This window comes from Oryctolagus cuniculus, chromosome 16 (genome assembly GCF_964237555.1).
Source record: "Oryctolagus cuniculus chromosome 16, mOryCun1.1, whole genome shotgun sequence".
NCBI lineage: Eukaryota > Metazoa > Chordata > Mammalia > Lagomorpha > Leporidae > Oryctolagus > Oryctolagus cuniculus.
In genome coordinates, this window is record NC_091447.1 from 36935835 (window position 1) to 36955046 (window position 19212).

Here is a 19212-nt window from a genome sequence, read left to right on the forward strand (position 1 = left end):
GAAAACATGACCTAAAGATCTATTAAAAAATTGACTAATGAAAGAAAAGGCCACCTCTCACAAGTAAACCAAACCAAATTCAAACATAAACCAAACCAAAGTAATGATTCCTTAGTACCAAAATCCCAACACTTCTGAAATAAATTTTATTAAACATTTTGTTCTTTTCCTGTTTCAAAATCACCATAAGCTTGAAAATGGTATGATTCTAGAACTATGTCAACTGAAACCCAATAAACTTTTGGGAATTAGAAGATTAATTTTACAAAGAGATTCCTGTATGTTATAACTGAGCAATGCAAAATAATGTTTATTATCACTGATTGTAAGCAACATTATGTGTTGTATAAAATGCATTATTTTACTTTAAGTTTATTAAAATGTGTTCTAGGAATAGGAACTTAAATGGCAATATCTAATATACAATGTCTCATAGATAATTATCAATCTAGAGAAGCAAACATCATGCCTGTCACTTCAGGTTGGATTGTGGAAGAACATACACAGACTGTTCTCCTGAGACTACAGTCTTGACCCTGATCTCCAAGCAGATCAGAGATTCAGGGGAACAATTGACCACAATGGTCTCATCCACCTAAATTCTCATTCTAACAGAGATCCCAAGGACAGGAGTGAACACAACCAAAACAGAGAGTAGAGAAGCCACGGGCTGACACACACTGACTGGTCTCAGGTGCAGCCGCTGAAAGCATTCCCAGATGCTCACTAAAAAGCCAGCTGCACAAGAAATCTACTGCCAGACCCCTGGAGACCCTGTTCTGAGTCCGTATCTGGTACCAGCCTGATGACCAGTCAGCAGCAGCCTCGTAAGACCTTGGAAGTTCCTTTCAAACTGTTCTCCCACAACAAAGCTCCTTCCTGGGAACTTTCTCTCATTCTGTCCTTTTCCCTGTCTTTCATTCTGGTCCATTAGGAATTAGAGCTGCATTTCAAGACCTCTCTATTTGCTTAGCTATTGCAGGCCTCTTGTTGTGATACAAACCTGGCCTGGAATAGTGTTTTCCTCAGCCGCTTGTTCTGGGAGTCCTCTGTTCCAAGCTGCAGGGAGCAAGACTATGAATTTTAGAGCCACACTCCCTGGAGTTCTCCCCAACCTCTAGCTCTTCTAATATGTATGCCCTTGGTCAAGTTATTTAACCTCCCTCTGCCTGAGTTTCCTGCATCTGTAAAAAGAAGCTAATAATGGTGACTATCTCACTGGGTTGCCATGAGGATTAAATGAGCTAAGACATACAAAATCTTTATCACAGTGGCGGGCATATGGGAAAAGCTCAATAAATTTAGCTATTATTATGAATCTCAAACTGGTACTTGCAGACAATTAAAGAAAGCAGTCTTCCTCGTGGTGTATGTGGAAGCCTTGTCTGAGAGTTACTTTGCTCTGGATTACACCGCCATTTTATGGGGCCCTGGATGGAACAGATTCCCTCAGGAACGTGGAAGGAGAGGGCCTTGGCAATCAAAACTGGAAAATTATCTTCAGTGTTGTAATCTTGCTGTTTCGCAATTTCATCAGGATCAATGAGCTCTTCATTCCAAGCCAGCAAGTAGTCTCTTCTTTGCTCAGTTCAAACTGAGACAATGTGGGTGTTGTGGGATTATTCCTACCTGCTAAGGAATGCCAGACGCATTGGTCTCTTTCCAATGAATGCTGACCTTGAGAAACCCTTCAAGTTTATCCTCACATAAATGCAGTGTATCTAAGATAAAATCAGGTTTTATCTTGGGGTTGCATGCTGGAAAGCCAGGACAGAAGCTAACATAAAAGCACTACTTACTACTTCAAGATGCTACCCTGTTTAAAGCTGCATCTGCTGTGATCTCAGGATAAGACGCAGAGAGTCACTGTGTGCAGAGGTTAACAAAGGACAGATAGAGATTGCCAATGGAGAATCAGACCTTAAGGATGGAATGAGGGCCCCCAAAGATGTATAGATCACAGCATTGGTGAAGTCACATCAAAGAGAAGCACGAACTAGCCTCATGTATGCGGTCACTCTGAATTCCCAAACATCTCATCCACCTTAATAAACGCTAGCTTTGAGTCAAAGGTAGCTATCAACATGATCACTACTGATCTGGGGGAACTATGAGGAATGGAGAAAAAGTTGTCTTTGCCGCCAAGTTTATTTCCTTTCCAGGTGCTTTCACTTAACTTGTACTAATCTCTTGTGTTGATTTCTCTCCTCTTTTGTCCTGAACCAAAATTGCTTACTGTTTACAAATTCTCTTCATGTTAAAACAATTCTCTGAAAATAGATCACGTTCTAACAGTGTAAGTGATTAATAAGAGCAATGCTGTTGCTTTAGTGAGGAATTTTTAAAAAAACAAGTACTAATATTAAATCCTAAAGAGATGAAATTGATATGGAAAAATTCTTTGGCGTGTATGTGGATTATGCAAAGAAATGTATTTGTTTTGTTAAGAGAAAAGCAGGGCTGGCGCCATGGCTCAACAGGCTATTCCTCCGCCTTGCGGTGCCGGCACATCGGGTTCTAGTCCCGGTCGGGGCGCCGGATTCTGTCCCAGTTGCCCCTCTTCCAGGCCAGCTCTCTGCTATGGCCAGGGAGTGCAGTGGAGGATGGCTTGGGCCCTGCACCCCATGGGAGACCAGGAGAAGTACCTGGCTCCTGCCTTCGGATCCGAGTGGTGTGCTGGCTGCAGCGCGCTGGCCACGGCGGCCATTGGAGGGTGAATCAACGGCAAAGGAAGACCTTTCTCTCTGTCTCTCTCTCACTGTCCACTCTGCTTGTACAAAAAAAAAAAAAAAAAAAAAAAAAGGAGAGAGAAAAGCATACATTTCCCACCTACACTCTTTGCCTGATAACAAAGCCAGTCTACTGTGAGGCAGTTTTTACTCTCATATCAAAAGTACCAACCTTACTAGTTTCATCAACATTATTGCATTATAATTACTTAACTAAGAAAATCTAAGTTTCCCTGACTAGTGCCCTGAATGTAACATATATCAAGATTTAGTGTTTTTCTAAAACACAGAGAAACTATAATATAAAAATTGAAACTAAAAATAATAGGCAATAGAATTACGGGTCTTTTAGTTTTGGAGTTTTTATGTGTATGTAGTTGGGATTTTTGTCTTGTTTTGAAGAAATTCAGTAGACTAGTTGACTCTGTACATCCCAAAATCATAAGCATTGTCCCTTTCATAGCTCCTATAACTATGCCTTAGTATAAAATAAATAAGTAAATATCCACTTTTATTATTTTTCTTGGAATTACATAGTTTTCCATTGTTTGGGTGGTAAGAATAATAAATATGGGCATGCATTTAGGATGACAATATACTTGTCACTCAGCTTCAACATAAGGTTATACTGTGATGCTGTCATGACACATTGGGGATGAAGCAATGATGAAATTGTCCTAAAGAATGAAAATGAAAGGAATCGATAGTGCATTTTACCAGGAGCATATGGGAAGTGAAAAAAAAAAAAAAAAGAAAAAGAAAAAGAAAGTGGAAGGTATGATTTCAAGGAAGAAGAACTAATCTATTCAAAAGGATGCTGAGACACTGCCAGGCCAACAAACCTTTGTTTTTCAGGTAGATAGAGAGTACAGTTGCAAATTACACTCTCCATAGCCATCGTAATGATGAGGGTAAGCTCTGGAGTCAGACACTCTGAATCCCTGCCCAGAGTCTTGTCTTTAGCATCTCTGTGATGTGGGCAAATCACTTAATTCGTTTAAGCATTTGTTTTTCTCTTTCTAGAGACCAGTGGAATAATACCCACCTCCCTCACAGGTCTTACCAGGATTCTATTTGGCATTCCATTTAAAGCACTAAGAATGGTACTTAAATGAGGTGAATGTTCAACATGGGTTATGCTGGCTGCTGTCATCATCAAATATTTTTCCTCTAAATCCTGTTATACATTATGTAAATGAATAACTTGGAATAGCATTTGGAAGTAAAAGACATTTTTTGTAAAAAAAAAATGCCTTTAGTACAACCATAAAACAATTTAAAAATATAAAGTAACAGGAGACAGAGTTTGAGGGAAATGAGGAGTAATGAGGAATAAATGAGCATAAAGTTTTACTTAAGCAAAATGAAGTTAAGCAAGGTTAGTTAAGCCAAATGAACTAAGTTCTGGAGATCTGCTGCACAACTGCACCTGTAGCCATCAATACTGTCTGGTATACTCAGAACTTTACTAAGAGGGTAGAACTCGAGTCAATGTCTCTCCACAATAATATATATATATATAATTTCATATATATATATTTAATTTACCTTAAGAAAAAAATTAACATACATTGAACTCTAAATAAAACAATGTGGGCTAAAATGTTAAAAGAAAAATGAAGAGAATAAAAGCACATGTTTTTTAAAGTACCAACCAAAAACTATGACAGGTTAAATAGGTATTGAAACTCCAAGTAAATTGGCTGGCACCGCAGCCCAATAGGCTAATCCTCCGCCTGCGGCACTGGTACCCTGGGTTCTAGTTCCGGTCAGGGCACCGGATTCTGTCCCTGTTGCTCTCTTCCTGTCCAGTTCTCTGCTGTGGCCCGGGAGAGCAATGGAGGTTGGCCCAAGTCCTTGGGCCCTGCACCCACATGGTAGACTAGGAGAAGCACCTGGCTCCTGGCTTCAGATCAGCGCGGTGCGCCGGCCACAGTGCACCGGCCACAGCGGCCATTGGTGGGTGAACCAACGGAAAAGGAAGACCTTTCTCTCTATCTCTCTTTCTCACTGTCCACTCTGCCTATCAAAAAAATCAAAAAAGAAATTCCAAGTAACAAAGGATGAAGGATGAGCACAACCAGCCATGAAACAGTTCAGCTACCACAAGCTGTCTTTGCCTTCACTGATGTGATACTCAAAGCTTCAAGTGCTGTTGACAGTAGAGCAATTTCTCCAAAATATCTGGGTATATAATCAAAGTAGGTTTCAGCTGTCATATCGCCAATACTGTCTTGCATATCCCTAGTCTTGCTTCCCTTCCCTCTCTCTTGAGTTAAGACAGGAGCAGATCACTGTCTGTCTGTTGTGAAAACCCAGGAAGTCCCCAGATTTGTTCATTATTAACAACACAGATAGATTCTGTTATTAAGTTAATAACTATGTAGTTAGATGCCGCAGACAAATTAAAAAAAAAACTGAGATAAATGACTCAGGGCCCTTACTCTCAAGAAGTCCACAGTATCATGGGAGAATCAATTCAGCAAAACACATTGTGATGCTACCAGCACCATGTGTAACATCCTAGAAGTCACAGTCAAAGCAAAAAGATAGCAAAAGTAAACAGAAGAGACGGGCCTTAGATCTGGGAGCTACAGGAGACTGGGGAGTTTGCCAAATAGAATGGCCAGGTGAGTTCTTCCAAACATGAGGAGTACAACTGCAAAAGCACAGAAGTGAGAACAGACGTGTGATGTGCAATGCAAGAATGGAAACAGCCTCTTGCTGTCTAACTGAAATTCTGTGTCCTTTGACAAACATCTCCCCATTACCCTCAACCAGAGCTTCTAACAACCACTATTTACTCTCTGTTCCTTGGAGTTTGACTCTTACAATTCACATATTAAGATTCTGGTAGCCAGGTCGGTGCCGTGGCTCACTAAGTTAATCCTCCACCTGCGACGCCGGCATTCCGTATGGGCACCAGGTTCTAGTCCCAGGTGCTCCTCTTCCAGTCCAGCTCTATGCTGTGGCCCAGGAGGGCGGTGGAGGATGGCCCAAGTGCTTGAGCCCCTGCACCCACATGGGAGACCAGGAGAAGCACCTGGCTCCCAGCTTCAGCACCAATAATGGCTCAGGTGACTAGGTTCTTGTCTCCACATGGGAGACCTGGATTTTGTTTCTGTATCCAAGCTTTAGCCCTCATCCCACCCTGGCCATTATAGGTATTTGGATTGTGAACCAGCAGATGGGAACATTCTCTCTCCACCCATCTCCCAAATAAATATTTAAGAAGAAAAAAAGAAAAGAAAAGCAAAGAAAATGGGCTTAAGATATGGCATATGGCAGTGGCAGACAAAAAGAAGAAGAATAGAATTAAGAGATATTTCAGAGGGGAAATTGACTCAACTAGATGGTTTATTGGCTAAAGTGAAACATGAAAAGTTTGGTATTTAGTGAGTTTTCTCATATCTATGAGAAACATATAATTAACAAGTTAGCAGGAAAGTAAAGTAAAATTAAATCTCATAGGAATATTGTGGGTACAAGTGTTTACAAGACATTTTGAGACACCATCCAAAAAGAAGTAGGTTGCGTGAATCTGAAAGATAGTGAGGATAAGAGTTGTTGGTTTCATAGGATGACTAAATAGTGTTGTGCAAGGAAACTGTAGTGACACTGAAGAAGGATAATGACAATGACTAAGAAATATGCACATATCACGGACAGCCCAGAGAAATCCGGCTAGGCAGAACAAAAGAAGATGTCAGAGGTATAGAAAACAACAGAAACCAAGAGAAGTAGGGGCAGGAAAGCAGTCATGGGCAATAATCAAATTCTAAATAAAGGTCTAGAATAATAAGCGCTTGAAAAGAAGCTTCCCAACTTTTGTAATCCACTAGTAATTACTTTATTTTAGTCAGATTTCAGTAGTGATAAGAGATCTTTAAGATGAAAACATGTAACTAGCTTAACATATCCTTTTCCCAGACACAAGCTTTCTCAGTCTATCATAATCCTTTACGCCTTAAGAGCTTTAATACTTGAAACATATAAATTTAAACATAAAATTAAGACACTGAGGCTTGCCAAATAAACAATATAATCAAAAAAGAAAATCTTATACCTAGAATAGCCTCAACCATTGATTTTTATAATCATATTAAAATATTTTATTTTTAAAGGTCAGCTAAAATCTATTGATGGCAGCACATCCAAATTATAACAGATGTTATAGGAATTAGAACAAAAAGACAAATACAAATGAAAAAAAATAATAAGTTCTAATCAATACAATTGCAAAATGACAAAGTATGATGAATCTTTCTCTACAGATAATTTTTCTATATTATAATAACACAAACTATACTTCCAAACAATAAAATTCTCCATTTCAAAAGTAGTCAATGAGCATTCTATTCTATTAATTCTCTAATCAAATGATACCATTTCTGCAAATGATATGTAATGATTGTCTCTCTGTTTTAACAACACTATAAATCTTAAATTCTCATTTATAAAAGATTTGTATATTTATTTATTTGAATGGGGATGGAAAGAGAAAGAGTGAGAGAGAGATAGTGAGAGAGATGGAGAGAGATTGTCCTTCTGCTGATTCAACCCCATTTTGGCTTCAATACCTGGGATTGAGCCAGCCTGAAACCAGGGGCCCACAAATCCATCCTGGTCAACTACATGGGTGGCAAGGGCTCGAATACTTAAACCATCATTGACTGTTTCCTGAGTACATTGGCAAGGAACTAAATCAGACGCATGATAGTCAGGACATCAACCAGCCCTCCAATACAGGATCTGGCCATTCCAATAGTCAGCTTAACTATCTGCATCACAACACTTGCTCATAAAGGATTTTGGCTTTATTAGGTGGATGCATTTTAAAGTATATGTTTCTTTTGAGAACACCCCAAAATAGGAGCAAAGAGAAGGGTCATTTTCTTCAAACTTAAAGAGCTTGGGTCTTAAATACTGTGAGTGTATTTAGGACAAGAATTGTTGTTCATGGGGCTAGAGGGGAAATGACCATAGGATCATGAGAGTATGAGCACAGATACCACACTTTAACCCCTTATTGGCTTATTTTAGGGCCATACTTTCACACTGCTTTCTATCATATCTTTTCATTATAGGTTTATAATTACAATGCCAACATATTTTACTTTGTAAATATTGTTGAAAAATGTTAGAGAATAAATAATTTCTTAACTCCACTACCACCTCAAATATGGCTTCATGAGATAAATGTTCACTCACTTACATATACAGTCTCCATCTTTTAGCAATATCTCCTGGTGTTTGTATATGTCTTTTCATAAGAAGAGTAATGAAAAGCCTTTAATTTCCTCCAACCTATACATTTTACTATTGATCTATAAAAATAATCTCAAAATTGCTTTAGAAATTTTGTGTTTATTTCATCAAATGAATACTTGAAGCCAAACAAAAACTATGAACAACATTATGCTTAGCAATATCGCTCAACAGAGAATAACTAATCAACAAAATGGCCTTACTCTATGATTACAACTTCATTTTAGCAGATTTATGATGAACTATGTTGAATACATGTTGCATAATATTAATCTATTGGCTAAGAGCACACAGTATCCAGGATATTGTAATTAGCATTTTACATATGGCATTGCATTTCATTTAAACCACACACACACACACACTTTGACTTGAACTTTGAGGTTAATACTGCAGTATTCAAATAAGGATACGGAAGCTCAAACAGAGCTTGTCCAAGATCACTGCTGACACGTGAAAGAGCCACTTTTTACTTATTGCACATAGTACGTCCTTTATCTTTTAACATTATTTTAATTATGCAATTCTACATTAATATATGCTTATCAGTTCATTCCAAATTTATAGGGATTTCTGAAATAAAAACTAAAATCTCTTCTTCACTATCAAACCCTGTTCCCTTCCAAAGCAACCTGCTTCTCCAAAGGCAAAACCTGCCAAAATTTTGGAATATGTTGTTCCTAAATATTTTTAAAAGAATTATTTTATTTATTTGAAAGAGTTACAGAGAGGTAGAGTCAGAGAGAGAGAGGACTTCCATCTGATGGTTCACTCCCCAAATGACCACAACGACCAGAGCTGAGCTGATCTGAAGCCAAGAGCCAGGAGCTTCTTCCAGGTCTCTTGCATGGGTGCAGCGGCCCAAGGACTCGGGCCATTCTCCACTGCTTTCCCAGGCCACAGCAGAGAACTGGATCAGAAGAAGAGCTGCCGGAACTGGATCTGGCGCCCATATGGGATGCCAGCACTTCAAGGCCAGGGCTTTAACCCACTATGCCACAGCGTCAGCCCCCAAAATAATTTCATATATGAATATTTTACATACATAGTATCATATTTATGAATTCTATATACTTTTCCAAGTAAATATAGCTTAGAAATGCATCCCTATTAGTGTGGCCAAATATATTATCTTTAATTATTTTTTAAACTCTTACTTGAGAGGCAGAAATCCAGAGTGAGAAAGACTAAGAGAGTAGAGTAATAGAGAACACCCTCCCCATTGCTTCTCTCCCTAAATGCCTGCAATGGCCACAGTTGGACAAGTCAAAAGCCAGGAGTTGGCCGGCGCCGCGGCTCACTAGGCTAATCCTCCGCCTAGCGGCGCCGGCACACCGGGTTCTAGTCCCGGTCGGGGCGCCGGATTCTGTCCCGGTTGCCCCTCTTCCAGGCCAGCTCTCTGCTGTGGCCAGGGAGTGCAGTGGAGGATGGCCCAGGTGCTTGGGCCCTGCACCCCATGGGAGACCAGGAAAAGCACCTGGCTCCTGGCTCCTGCCATCGGATCAGCGCGGTGCGCCGGCCGCAGCGCGCCGGCCGCGGCGGCCATTGGAGGGTGAACCAACGGCAAAGGAAGACCTTTCTCTCTGTTTCTCTCTCTCACTGTCCACTCTGCCTGTCAAAAAAAAAAAAAAAAAAAAAAAAAAAAAAAAAGCCAGGAGCCAGGAATTCAATCAAGGTCTGCCACATGGGGGGCAGAGACACAATGACATGATCTATCAGAACTGTCTCCCAGGGTCTGCATTGTCAAGAAGCTGGGGTTAGGAGCCCCAGAGCCAAGAATCAAATCCAGGTAGTCAGATTTGGGACATGAGCATCTTAACCAGTAGGCTGACTGTTCATTCCAAGATATGCCATATTTACTTTAAACTAGAATACAGAAATCTGTATTCTACCATCCTTTTCTCTTTGTGTGCTTTTTGTATGACAGCTTCTTAATTATTACACCGCTTCACAAACAGGTTACATAATTACCCACTGGTTTATCTGCTCACTGTTGTTTCAGAAACCCTGCTCTTCTCTCCCTTCTGTTGGATTTTCACTTTTCTGGGTTATTGATTTCTACTTCCTCCCACCAAAAATGTTTGTATTTTCTCAATCTCAGCCATCCTAAAATCTCACAAAGTTAGTTGAATGTGCTGGGCTTTCCCCAGCCCCTTTCTTAACTAGTTCACTAAAATGAAAATAAACATTTCTGGATGTTTCAAGCTCTTTTTCATGAAGTTCCCTAAGAGGACTATAAATGCTTAAAGGATGTTCTTTCTATAAACTGAAACCATGTATGCTGTTGGAGGGAGGGCTTAGCTTAGATTAACACGTGATAAATTACCTATATGTTTTATACTCTATTTACATCTGTTTCAGTGATGGTGGTTTACTGGTTCTTTAGTCACAATCAAGAGTTTGAAGGGAAATGTAGCCCTTGCAGATTTCTCTCTTAGCTGTTTAGAGCCTGCAATTCATTGACAGTACCTGGAAAGCCTGTATTATATGTAATAAGCCAGAAGAAATGGGTTATACAGAAAGACAAATACTGCATGATCTCACTTGTATTTGGAATCTAAAGAAAACCAAGTCAGCAACAGAGAGAAATTGACAGTTGCTGGGGGCTGGAGTTGGGGAACAGAAATGGCCAAAAGACACAAAATTGTCACCTGTATGATAAGTTCCAGAGTTATCATGTGCAGCATGGTGATCAAAGTTAATAATAGTAGTGGTGGGTGATATGGCTTAGCAATTAAGTCACCACTTGGGATATCCACATGCCATGTCAGAGTTTGGTTCAAGTTCCCTACTTTGAGATTACAATCCAACTTCCTGCTAATGCACTAATACAATCCAAGTACTTGTGTTCCTGCCAACCCCATGGAAGACCTGGATGGAATTCCTGGCCCCTGGCTTCAGTCTGGTCCAGCCCTGTCTGTTGCAGGAATATGGCGATGTCGCAGGCATTTGATACATGGTTATAAAAATGAATAAAATGTTTGAAATAACATATTGAAAAACTATTTATTTACTAAAACAAAGCCACCTAGCATCATTTTATTAGCCATGAAATATTTGAATTTTTCAGCAAATCCAGATGTCTTTAAAGAAATGAAAAATGTTGTGATCTAGAAATAGCTTCTATATACATATGAACTTGAGGCCAATGAGTGACTGTCCATAACCACACTAATGTAGATGCTAGCGTATAAGTTTACAGCTTCATAAAATCAAACAAGTTACAGATCTGTCTAGAATGAACCAAATGAAGAATGATTCACCTTACACTACAGTTTCACATGGTTTGTCCTCCCAAGTTTTAAGTTCTGGTGCTTGAGCCCCAGTTTCATGGTTTTCTGAAATGGTGGAACTTTAAGAGGTGAGGCCTAGTTGGAGGAAATTAGGTCACGGGGTACTATCCTCATAAGGGATGCATGCTTATCTCCCAGCAGTGGATTTAGCCTCCACAGACTGGATTATTGACTTGCTAGAAAGTGAGGCCATCCCATGTGTTTGGGCTCTGTCTGTTCTCACACACACCCCAGCACGTGATGCCATCTGATGTGCATCTGTGTGACACAACATGAAATGCTTGCCACAGGTGGGCTCCTGAGCTTGCATGTTTCGATTCCAAAACTGTAAGCCAAAAGAAACCCCTTTCCTTATAAGGAATGCAGTCCCCAATGTCTTTTTTATAGCAACACAAAATGAACTAACACATCTTCCAACCTTATTTTCAGCAATCTGTATGTACATATGTTCCTATATATAACTTGGATACATGAGAAAAAATGAGTAGCAAAAATCACATAGTTTATACAATAAAAGTCCAAACTCCTGAGAAACTCTGTTACTGACCTTTCAGTAGACATAGGAAAAGATTGTTATGTAAATGAAATGATGGAGATGAACCACAGGGAATTATCAGCCCTCTGCCATTTAGAACTTGAATTGCTTCAAAAAGTCTTCTAATGCCTGTTTCTAGTCAGGCTATTGAACATTGAAACTGCTCAGAGCTTCCCAGGTGCAAAGAGGACAGCAACTCAACCAACCCAGGAAAAGGAAAGCAGATGAAGGTCCTTAAAGAGTTTTCCCACACTCCTGTAAAAGTCCTGGAGACAGGGGCTCCAACTCCCCGCAGCAGAGCAAATGCAATGCTGTGTTGTGTCATTGTTGAAGAAAAGATAAAATATAGTAGAGACTCCTTATGCACTCAGCAAATGCTGGTAATGCTAGAGTTTGAATTCCATAAAAACTAAAGACATTAAGTTAAAAAAAAACTATTTTGGAATCATTCATTGGCCAAATGTGACCAAGATATGGCAAGAAGTGCATCCAACAGAGGGCACTGGGCCCCACAATGAGCTCTGCAGCATGTCTCAGAAAAGACAATACTTTTGCATGCAGGGGACTTTGAACACCACTGTGTAGTCAGAAAGCTCTTCCCTTGAAAATTGTGAAGCTAGCACATCTTCTAAACGTCTCCCCATAAGAAGACTGGCATCCATTCTTTCACTTTCAGTTTCTCCCTTCCAAGAATCCTAGCACTGGGAAACTCTACTCCATCCTTCACAAATCTCCAGTTCCTGCCAGATGTGAAATCATATGCAACTGCTATCCACAAGTCTGTACCAGATTCAACATCGCTCGCCACCCCCATTTTCTTAAGGCATCGCCATGAGGTAAAAAGATATTTAGGCAGAGAGATCCCCTAAACAAGCTAAAAGGTAGCTTCTAGATTTAGATCATGGGACATTAAGGTAAGCCGATTAGGTATGAGATTGAGGGTGGGACTGGAGTTGAGAGACAGAGAGACAGAGAGAGACTTAGCTCTTTTTATTTCCAGGGTAATTAAATAAACAGTTCCATTAAATCAAAGAAGGATATTCATCCAAAGTTTATGTTAAAGGAGGCAGGTTATAGAGAGAATGGAACAAACAGAGCCCATAAACAACTGAAGATGCAGTAAAGAGGTAAAAATAGAGAGACAGGATGAAAATGAGTGTGGAGTCAGAGCTCAGAGATTCCCTTGGTCTCCAACTAATGTATTATGTAATGGCTAACTCGGTATGCGTAGCACTGCCTACCTTAATCACCATGGATACAAGATATCCTAGGAGAACTTCATGGACAGGTTGTTCCAGAGACTCTCCTCCTTGTATGTCCCTGTATTCAACTTCCAAATTCCAAGAGGTCATTTATTACCCTTTTTGAAATAGCCGGGTAGCATTCCAGCTGCCGCTAGAGGGCACAGCAAGGACATACGACACTGTCTCACTTCAGGGGTGCTGAAGTCAGAGTTGTGCCACTCGGTGTCCCAGGGCTCTTTGAGGAAAGAGCAGACAGAGACTTTGTGATCACTGCTCGCTGATGCAGCCCGTGGGAGCTACTTCTGGGAGCTGCAGAGATTAGTAAGGAGCTGCTGCTGTTCAAGACACTACTAAAGCAGCTTGTGTGAGCCCTGGGAAAGGCATCGACGCCAGGGAAGCTTCTCCGGAAGGTCATCCAGGCCTGTGTCGATGTCTCCAGTCTCATCTTTGGCCTCAGGATTCTGGCCCAGCGGACTTTTTCACCTGCTCTCTTCAACTGCAGGACCTTGGCATAGGGTGTTTCCCCTTCCTGGAAACTGTTCTACCCATCGCCCTGGCTGAGCAAATGCCTCATCCTTTAGGTCAGCTTAAACTTCATGTCTGCAGGAATTGTGGATCCTCTCATATTGCCCTGTACTATTCCCTGTACTATTCCTTTAGAAATAGACACATCAATTTATGTGCCTTACACATGCAACACACACATATAAACACACACACACACCAACGTACTTTAAAAAGTTAACATAAAAAGTTAACATAAACGGGAGTTAAGAGATGAGATCACTTGCATAAAAAAAATCCATCCATGGATTTTTTTCACAACATGTATTTCCTGTGAATTTTTGAAGAACTCTCATATATATATATATATATATATACACATATATATAAAATATTTTTTTTCCTTCCCTGGACTGTCATCTCCATGAAAGAGCCATTTTTATCATTTTTATCAGCAATTTTTTACCCTACTATAATACAGTGCCAGACAGCAAGTCGGCACTCCACCAGCACCAGTTGTATGAATAAATGCATGCTTGGATTGAATGCCTATTTGCACATAATGATATCCCTTTACAGATGAGCTTGCCCCATAAGCAGATAAACAGCGCACTCTCTGGCATAGACAAATGTGTTTCTATTCTAATCCTCCATGGTGGCTTTGTGTAACTCCATAAACATGCACAGTGAGGCAGAGAAATGGAGGTATTCTTACAAGACATTATAATGACCAATTGGTCAAGAATGCTGCTTCTAAACTCTACCAAATAAATATATTTTCATTTCTGCTGATGGAAAAATGAATAGGAGCAAAAATGACAGGGTGAATATAAAGTTTTACTTTGGGGGACTGACAAATATTTAAAAAGCTTGATGAAACAATGAGTATGGTCTCTTGGGTGGCAAGAAAGTTAGCGTCATGCTATGGACATTTTTTTCTCGAATTCCAGAAATTTGATCCTAAGACATCAGTGAGGGAGTACTGATGGGATTCTAAAATCAAAGACTCCTTAATAAAAGCTTGCCAAACATTCTGAGGGCATTTTCTTTGTGACAATTAAGCGGACATTGGTGTTGACAAATAACAATTGCTTTGTAACACGCAGGCACATATTAGCCAATTTCCTTGCCCAAAAGTAATTTCACAGAGGAATGCAGTGGTATTTCTAAAATGTGAAGCAATACAATCAATTTTATGAGTATGTTTGCAAAGGTTTAAAATTGAGACAGAAAGTATCCATTAACAGCACAAATTAAAATATAAAAATATGAGTCTTGAAGGCATTGCTGATTTTACTCTAGAGCTAACAAGTGTAAATAATAAACGCAGTTTGACACTTTTGCTGTGTGTCTGTGTCGTGAAAATCCATGACTGTCGAGAGTTAGAATTCCAGAACATCTGAAACTGGAAGGAGCCTTTGAAAGTATTTTGTAATTTGGAATCAGGACTCCTATATAGCTGAAATAAAGTGCATGAGGCTACCAAGATGGTTAGCAGCAAAATCAAAGTTGTGGTGAAGGTTTCTTAACATCCACCAACCCTCTTGTGTCCTAAGGTTTCCCTTTTTGGAGAGCCTGTAACTTAATGTCTCCTTCAGAGTTTATCAAAGCTCTGGAAAACCAAATAAGGACTGGCTCATCATATCTGATGAGTTCTTAATCTTGTGGGGGGGGGGGGTTTGAGAAATCTGGCATCATTTGCAAACCCTATTACAAAAGGCACTAATCAAGTGCATTGCAGATACAGCTCAGGGTCCCCTGGGTTGAGTGTGGGAACAACACTGAGAACATCTAAGAACAAGTTAAGTCTCAACATGATGGCTGTGTAGGAGAAGAGAGCCCATGTGACAGAACCATTGTCACAGGTTTTCAGGTAAATAAATATCACAGAGGATTATTCTTCAGGCCTGAAAGGGAAAATTTTTCATATTTGTTCCCAAAGATAAACATCAGTTTCTATTTGTGGAAGATGCATTTTTAAAGAGGGCAGTAAAATGACAACTTTGTCAGATATTCTATTCTATCCCAAATAAAATTTCAAATAAATAAATACCACCAGCAAGAATTTGTAAGTGTGATTTTTAAATTTTTAAAATTACCCCCAGGGAAATCATTTTACTCACTTTAAAATCCATGTATAAGTCAGCCCACTCTTGCTAACCGATGTCAATATTGTCACTTCTGCTAGATAATGGTCATAGTATTTGGAGCCTCCTTCCTGTTTCAAACCTTAAAAATCAGTGATTCTCCAAAGGAAGTTCTAAAGCAAACTCCAGGTATAATGAGCTGTAATATATACTGAGGATCCTGTTGGAAAAGGTAATGGTGGCAGTGGAGTGTGCATGGTATTAAATGGCATATTCTAAGTACACCACTGATTTCCTTTTCATTAAAATATTCAATATATATTGTCAAAGGAAAGTGTGGCATTTATGTGTTTTTCTCAAAGTGGAAGTTGCTTTTACACGGCTAAGTAATGCTTTTAAAAGTGAAGCCATATTTCTCTGAGTAATCCTGGTTCTTTAAATAATAATCCATCCCAATTTGATTCTGCACAGGAAATAGTACTTATGTTTACATTTTTTTTATTTCTATGTCATTTCTAATTTATAGAAAGTTATATAAAACTTCCATATGTCCTTCATTTAAATACCTAGATTCACTAATTCATTTCATTTTGTTACCTAATGCTTCAATGCTGTTTTACTCTTTTGTGTGTGTGTGTGTGTGTGTGTACTTGTGCATGAGAGTACCTCAAAAAGTTCATGAAAGTGAAGTTAAAAGAAAAGTTTATTTTGGTACAATTTTTAAAAAAAATCTATTTGTAGTTTTTTCATAATATGAAATTTTTATGAACTTTTTGAATATCCCTCATATGCGCTGATTTCAAAACTTTTGCATCAAGATAACATCTTTGAATTCCATTTCCTCTAACTTTTTGAAGTACCCTCATGATATATGTGTGTGCCTGTGTGTATTTTTCTGAGCCATTTTGAGGGTACACTGGAGATATTATGTCTACTTACAATTAAGAAGGTCTTGGAAGTATTTCCTATGAAAATTTACATCCTCTCATATAACCACAATATAATTACCAAAATTAAAAATTTAACCTTGAAATATTACTGTCATTTAATCCATAGTCAATACTCAGATGTCATCTCATTAATATCCTTCATTCTTAGTCATTTTCCTGGTCTAGGATCCAATCCAGAAAATGGACTGCACTTAGTTGCAATGGTTTTGTTTTGTTTTGTTTTGTTTTTTGTTTGTTTGTTTTTGACAGGCAGAGTGGACAATGAGAGAGAGAGACAGAGAGAAAGGTCTTCCTTTGCCGTTGGTTCACCCTCCAACGGCCACCGCGGCCAGTGCGCTGCAGCCAGCACACCACGCTGATCCGAAGGCAGGAGCCAGGTACTTATCCTGGTCTCCCATGGGGTGCAGGGCCCAAGCACTTGGGCCATCCTCCACTGCACTCCCTGGCCATAGCAGAGAGCTGGCCTGGAAGAGGGGCAACTGGGACAGAATCCGGTGCCCCGACCTGGACTAGAGCCCGGTGTGCTGGCGCCGCAAGGTGGAGGATTAGCCTAGTGAGCCGCGGCGTTGGCTTGCAATGGTTCTTATATATCCCTTCTTTCTATTTCTTGTCCTTTATGTTTTTGAATAGTCAAGTTAATTTGTTAAATGTACCTCAATTTGTTCTGTGTTTATGTGCACTGCAAATCACTTTATAATGAAATTTTAGAACTTTATGTTGACAAAGATGAGAGTTGGGAAAACATATTCCTTCACTTAAGAGTAAAGGAAGGAATGCTTTTAGTAGTCCCAGAGAAAATAATACGTATTAGTAGACTATACTAAATCAAAGCTTTGTAATTCATTTAGACTATTTAATATAATTTCACAGATAATTAGTTTGCATTATATACCGTTTTTTCCTATTAATAATAAACTCATTAAGTCTTATCATTTTGTGGGCTCTTTCATTTCACATTTTGTTTTAATGAGGCCAATGTTTTTAAAAATCTATTTGCTGGTTTCACTAAATTTATCTATTAATTTCAGGCTGCCATTATATTGTTTAATCAGAAGGATTTTTAAGCTAATATTTTCATAGTGTTAGTCAATCCCATCATACAATTGCAGTCCATAGGTGTGAGTTTCTCTCCAATAACTTCCCTGGGAATTAAATATCAGTATACTAATGATAGAATGGATGAAATCAAGGCCCACTGTCCAAGAGCTTTCCCTGAAGTTACATATTGAGTTTGCAGAAATCTTAGTTCTTCTGACCTAAAATTGCATTACTACTTTTCCGACAAAAGTGAGGTGGTTATACTATCAGTTGGTATTTTAACATCATGGTGATTCAGTTCCTTGAATAAGTATGCAGCAAGAATGGACACTTGACCAAATGGAGGTATTTTTAGGCTTCAATACTGGATGTAGAACTTCAAATTCAAGTGTAACCTGAATCTTCAGTCCCCAGAAGGATTTGACAAGCAGATCATACTGCACATAAAACACCAGGTGCTCAAGTATACAAACACTCAATTTACATCAAAGCTTTCATGGCCAAAGGTCATTTAATTTCAAAGACATAATCCCTTGAACCTTAACTTTCTCATTCCAAAGTACAGATAGTGATTCCCTTGTTCCAGTATTGTGTTAGAGACAATGTATGCAAAGTATTTCTTCTCAATAAATGACAGATGTTGATGGTATTTATTTTATGTCATCAAGAGGGCTATGTTGATCTGTGTAGTTAACATTGTGTGAAAGCATCTCATTTCTAAAATTAAAATTCATGTGAAACAAATTGCACATGTTAGGTAGTGTGCCATAGTGGTGAGGGTATGGGCTCAAAAACCAGACTCACATCTTGCTCTTAAAGCAGAAGTCCTTGGCTGTGGAGCTGGCTACCTGGAAACTTTTCAAGTCATTTTGGCAACCATAGCACTGTTACCTGTTTAAAATATCTGTGCTACAAACGTAACAGAACTTAAAAATACTAGCTTCAGAATGTGAAAGTATGGTTTTGCACACAGATTTTTTTTCCTTAATAACACACAAACAGAAAATACTCACCAGTCTCCATGGCAGAATTGTACTACCCCAGTCATGACATTTTTGATCTATGCTTTACAGAGCATCCCATTAGAGTTCCAGGGAAACCCTTACTTTCCATTATGTCAACGACACCTTTGCTGGCCTGGAGCCATCACCAGCTCTCAGGGCGCTGAACCACAAAGCAATATCTCTGTAACTAGGCCAAATAGGCCATGACCTGACAGGTTGTAAAGCAGTCATTATCTCCTATTAAGTCTGAAATCTGCGCTTTGCATATTAAAACAACTATCCAGTTGTGCTATGGAGGTGTATCTGCCAAATGAATAATTAGATTTTTAGGAGACTAAAAAGGAGATCAAAATGCTTTCTACTGTGCCAAAAACTAAGTCAATTCAGATTTTATTTCTCTCCTCCCATGTTTTTATCCTTACTCTCTGGCAGCAAAACCAAAAATATTTCAATAACAGAAAATATACTTCTGTTGCAGAATTTGCTGCATGAAACCACGTCTGAGTTGATGTTATATGGTGTGAGTGCCAATCCTTTCTGTGCTGTGAACTGCAGGTTGC

General features: G+C 39.2%; 2 protein-coding genes across 7 annotated transcripts in view; both read right to left on the reverse strand.

Annotated features, from left to right (window-relative positions):
* LOC103349464 (translation initiation factor IF-2) overlaps window positions 1–19212 on the reverse strand; it is a 782466-nt gene that overhangs the window by 311380 nt on the left and 451874 nt on the right. The window lies entirely within an intron of this gene.
* The window catches only part of NXPH1 (neurexophilin 1), a 315544-nt gene that overhangs the window by 1176 nt on the left and 295156 nt on the right, over window positions 1–19212 (reverse strand). The window lies entirely within an intron of this gene.